Genomic DNA, 6,000 nt, shown 5'->3' on the forward strand with positions numbered 1-6,000 from the left:
CATCTTTTCAGTTAGCCATTAAAAGGTATCAACCACTGAGGACTCTCAATTCTGAATATTTTTCAATCAGAGCGATAGTAATATTTCATCAATGAAATTTGATGAACTATTACAGTCCTGCCATGGCCGATGCAGAAATAGCATCGGACATGGCTGGAGACACTAAGTTAACCCCCCCGCCGACTGACTGCGGCGATCGGCCGCCGCTGTCACAATCTGCCCCCCTCCCTCCGCTCCCCCTCACCTTCCGATCCTCACCACGATACTCACTAACCCCCCCGGCCATCCCGGTGTCCCGCCGTCCCGGTCCATGACCGCCGCCATCTTGGAAAATAGCGGGCGCATGCGCAGTGCGCCCGCCGGCATTTCCCGGCGGCAGATTCACTTTTTATTTTGATCACTGTGATAAACTCACAGTGATCAAAATAAAAAAAAGTAAATCACCGCCCCCCTTATCACCCCCCATAGGGACAAATAATAAAATATTTATATTTTTCAATTAGGGTTAGAAATAGGGTTAGGGTTAGAAATTGGGCTAGGGTTAAGATTATGGTTAGGGGTGGGTTGGGATTATGATTAGGGTTGGGATTAGGGTTAGGGGTGTGTTGGGGTTAGGATTGGAGTTAGAATTGAGGGGTTTCTACTGTTTAGGCACAACATGGCGCCACCATTTAGTCCAGCCAGTTTTGCGTTCAAAAAGTCGAACAGTGCTGCCTCCATTCCGAGCCCCGATGTGTGCCCAAACAGTGGTTTACCCCCACATATGGGATATCAGTGTACTCAGGAAAAATTGTACAACAACTTTGGGGGTCTAATTTCTCCTGTTATCCTTGGGAAAATTAAAAATTGGGGGCTAAAAAAATTAATATTTGTGGAGAAAAAATTATTTTTTATTTTCACGGCTCTGCGTTAAAAACTTCTGTGAAGCACTTGGGGGTTCAACGTGCTCACCACACATCTAGATTAGTTCCTTGGGTGGTCTAGTTTCCAAAATGGGGTCACTTGTGGGGGGGTTTCCACTGTTTAGGTACATCAGGGGCTCTGCAAACGTAACATGACGCCCGCAGACCATTCCATCAAGTCGACATTTCAAAACGTCACTACTTCCCTTCCGAGCCCCAACGTGTGCCCAAACAGTGGTCCCCCCCACTTATGGGGTACCAGCGTACTCCAGACAAACTGGACAACAACTTTTGGGGTCCAATTTTTCTTATTACCCTTGTGAAAATAAAAAATAGTGGGCTAAAAATCATTTTTTGAGGGAAAAAAATATTTTTTATTTTCACGGTTCTGCGTTATAAACTTCTGTGAAGCACTTGGGAGTTCAGAGTGCTCACCACACATCTAGATAAGCTCCTTAGGGGGTCTAGTTTCCAAAATGGGGTCATTTGTGGGGGAGCTCCAAAGTTTAGGCACACAGGGGCTCTCCAAACACGACATGGTGTCCGCTAACGATTACAGCTAATTTTCCATTCAAAAAGTCAAATTGCGCTCCTTCCCTTACGGGCCCTGCCGTGCGCCCAAACAGTGGTTTATGACCACATATGAGGTATCGGTGTACTCAGGAGAAATTGCCCAACAAATTTTAGGATCCATTTTATCCTGTTGTTCATGTGAAAATGAAAAAACTGAGGCTAAAAGAACATTTTTGTGAAAAAAAAGTCTTTTTCTTTTTTATGGATCAATTTGTGAAGCACCTGGGGGTTAAAATTGCTCATTATGCATCTAGATAAGTTCCTTGGAGGGTCTAGTTTCCAAAATGGGGTCATTTGTGGGGGAGCTCCAATGTTTAGGCACACAGGGCCTCTCCAAAAACGACATGGCAACCACTAAATATTCCAGCATATTTTCCATTCAAAAAGTCAAATGGCGCTCCTTCCCTTCTGAGCCCTGCCGTGCGCCCAGTGGTTTATGACCACATATGAGGTATCGATGTACTCAGGAGAAACTGCCCAACAAATTTTATGATCCATTTTATCCTGTTGCCCATGTGAAAAAGAAAAAATTAATGCTAAAAGAAAATTTTTGTTGGAAAAATTAAAATGTCCATTTTTTCCTTCCACGTTGCTTTAGTTCCTGTGAAGCACCTTAAAGGTTAATAATCTTCTTGAATGTAGTTTTGAGTAGCTTGAGGGGTGCAGTTTTTAGAATGGTGTCACTTTTGGGTATTTTCTGCCATATAGACCCCTCAAAGTGACTTCAAATGTGAGGTGGTCCCTAAAAAAAATGGTTTTGTAAATTTTGTTGTAAAAATGAGAAATCGCTGATCAACTTTTAACCCTTATAACTTCCTAACAAAAAACAATTTGTTTCCAAAATTGTGCTGATGTAAAGTAGACATGTGGGAAATGTTATTTAGTATCTATTTTGTGTCACATACCTCTCTGGTTTAACAGAATAAAAATTCAAAATTTGAAAATTGCGAAATTTTCAAAATTTTCACCAAATTTCATTTTCTTTCACAAATAAACACAAAAATTATCGACCTACATTTACCACTAACATGAAGCCTAATATGTCACGAAAAAACAATCTCAGAATCGCTAGGATGCGTTGAAGCGTTCCTGAGTTATTACCTCATAAAGGGACACTGGTCAGAATTGCAAAAAATGGCCAGGTAATTAAGGTCAAAATAGACTGGGTCATGAAGGGGTTAAGGATTATGGAGGCCACTGTGCTCTTAGGAACCTTGAGTACTGCAGAAATGCTTTTGCAACCTTGGCCAGATCTGTGCCTTTCCACAATTCTGTCTCTGAGCTCCTTGGCCAGTTCCTTTGACCTCATGATTCTCATTTGGTCTGACATGCACTGAGCTGTGAGGTCTTATATAGACAGGTGTGTGCCTTTACAAATCAAGTCGTATCATTTTAAACACATCTGGACTCCAAAGAATAAGTAGAACCATCTCAAGGAGGATCACAAGGAAATGGATAGCATGTGACTGAAATATGAGTGTTTGAGAGCAAAGGGTCTGAATACCTTTAACCATGTGATATTTCAGTTTCTCTTTAATAAATTTGAAAAAATTGCTACATTTCTGTTTTTTTTTCCAATCAAGATGGGTGCAGAGTGTACATTAATCATAAAAAAAAGACATTTATGAATTTACCAAATGGCTGCAATGAAACAAAGAGTGAAAAATTTCCACACCCACTGTATATGCATAAGTAGATTCAATTGTCTAAATAATGATCAAAGCAAAGGATAAATATCTACCATAAGGCCGGAGTCACACTACAGCGAGATACGGCCGAGTCTCGCAGGTTAAAACCAACCTCTGGCACCGGCACTCCGGAGTGGAGCATGCAGCTCCATGTATTGCTGTGCGGCTGCACGCTCCACTCCAGAGTGCCGGCGCCAGAGCTTGGTTTTAACCTGCGAGACTCGGCCGTAACTCGCTGTGTGTGATCCCGGCCTAACACTTTCATCAGTGAACAAAATGTTTCTCCATTTCTCTTTAGGCCACAATCCAAGAAAAAGAGGAAGTATGAATAACACTGTAGAAAAACATGCAGTGAGCTAAAAACAGCGTTTATTAAGTCATATAAAATACATACTCATTGTATGGATCACAAAAGGTATACATAGATACAATGTGCACAATGGAACCACCAACAGAGGTATCACATAGACCAAAGTATAGGGAAAGTGTTACTACAGTATGATTTTATTTTGGTGCTCTGAATGTTTATCTAGAAAACAATACAGACAGTATATAATGTATAATTACATCAATGCACCCCTCTTAAATATGTAAATTCTGAACAAATTTCCCAATAACATAATTTATCATGTGATATGAGATAATTATAAAAGGATAGGCTGTCAGGTAACATATGCAGATAATAAGCCACCAGCTAAATCATCCCTAGTGCATGGCAGAACTAAAGAAGGCTGACAATATATGAGAAAATTGTATGTCCATCTTCATCAAAAAAGTGCTAAGTGCTTAGTGCAAACTGCAATGAGGTAAAGGTATTGTGTAGCCTAGTGGCAATACATGGAAGACAAATCACAAAGTCAGAAAGCCTCCTGCCATGGGAAGGACATATCGCTGTGTGGAAAAGTGCAAATGCACAACTGAAATAATTAAATATGCATAGTAGCTCAATGTGAATACCTGACCTGTAGGTGGCAGCCGTTCCCCGACGCGCGTTTCGCGTGAGCTTCTTCAATAGGGGGTAAATGTGTATGAACGTTGTCTAAAGATCTATTTATAGTCATATCTCTCATTACCTGGGCGGTCTGTAATGGCGCTTGCTTCACATCACCAGCAAGATGACGTCAGACGGTTCGGCGTCCCACGTGATCATCCCATGATTCCCCGGCCCGACGCGTCAGGGCAAGGGGGGAGGGCCACGCCAGGGACGCGTCACCATAGTGACACACTGACCGGGGATGATAACAAGCGCACACCGCCAGGATGTGAAAGAGAGGAGGGAGGAGAAGTCACGTTTGGGGCGCGTTGCCATGATCACATACAGCAATAATTCAAAGCGCATAATACCAAACGGGAGAGATCATATAGGAAGGAAGACAGGAATTATTAAGCACACTTCATGCCAAAAGTGCCTCTAATATCAACAACTTATAAGTGAAGATGAAATTTCCATCTTTAAATCTATATCCCAATATAGAATTATTTGTCCGATTAGTGACAAAGGAATTTGAAAAAATTTCTAAAAGAATTTCTAATGACAATTTGACACCTACTCAGAGGCAAGCCCTTAGAGAACTACAAGACCTTGAGGGGGTCATAATCAAACCATCAGACAAAGGGGGCAATATTGTCATATGGCCCATAGAACAATATGAAAAAGAAGCATTCAGGCAACTTAGGGATACAACCTGTTACAAAAAAATGACGTACAATCCGACCTTAACATTTCAAGATGAATTACAGACTATGTTGGATCAGGCGTTCCATAAGGGAACAATTACAAGAGATCTTAAGGACAATTTGATACCCAAGTATCCAAAAACATCATGTGTGTATTTTATTCCTAAAATCCACAAGAATGTTTCTAACCCCCCAGGACGGCCATTAGTCTCGGGCAAAGATAGTCTATGTGAACAAATTTGTAAATACCTTGATTTCTATTTGAAACCATTGGCTCAGAATCTACCTTCCTATATTAGAGATACAGGTGATGTTTTATCTAAAATAGAGGGTATACCTATGGACAAGGATATGTGGCTGGTCTCATTTGATGTGGAATCATTGTATACGTCCATCAGGCACAATGACGGCATCAAAGCAACCAGAAAATTTCTCAACATGTCGGATCTCAACCCAGAACTTATTGAATTTCTCATTTCCCTTTTACAATTCACGTTGGAACACAATTATTTCTTATTTAAGAATACAGTATATTTGCAACAATGTGGAACTGCAATGGGGGCGGCATTTGCCCCCTCATATGCAAATTTGTTTTTAGGTCTCTGGGAGAGAGAATTATTTTTTTCAAAACCAATTGCATTCATTGAGAAGGTCCTGTTCTGGGCCAGATATATTGATGATATTCTCATGATCTGGCAAGGCACAGAACAGGACCTTCTGTCCTTTCTTGAAATCCTTAATGATAACTCATTGAACATCAAATTGTCATGTAAATATGATAGAGGATTGAATTCTTGGATATTCTAATTTTCAGGGGACCTGATGATCTCCTGCAAACTGATGTGTATAGGAAGGACACGGCCGTTAACGCCTTCCTACATGCATCGTCGTCACATCCTCAACCATTGGTGAATGGCATTCCGACGAGCCAATTTTTACGGATCAGAAGGATTTGCTCGAATGATCATCTCTTCAAAAAGCAGGCTTATGCATTAACAGAAAGATTTGAGGATAGAGGATACTCAAAAAGAAGTATAAAACGAGGGTATAACAGAGCAGTAGCGGAAAAAAGGAACAATCTCCTACAATCGAAAATTAAGGCAAAGGAAGAACCAAAGGTATGATTCATCTCCACCTACAGTGAAAAGTGGTCGGATATG

The sequence above is a fragment of the Dendrobates tinctorius genome, unplaced genomic scaffold (assembly GCF_039654945.1).
Source record: "Dendrobates tinctorius isolate UK_male_01 unplaced genomic scaffold, ASM3965494v1 ptg000181l, whole genome shotgun sequence".
NCBI lineage: Eukaryota > Metazoa > Chordata > Amphibia > Anura > Dendrobatidae > Dendrobates > Dendrobates tinctorius.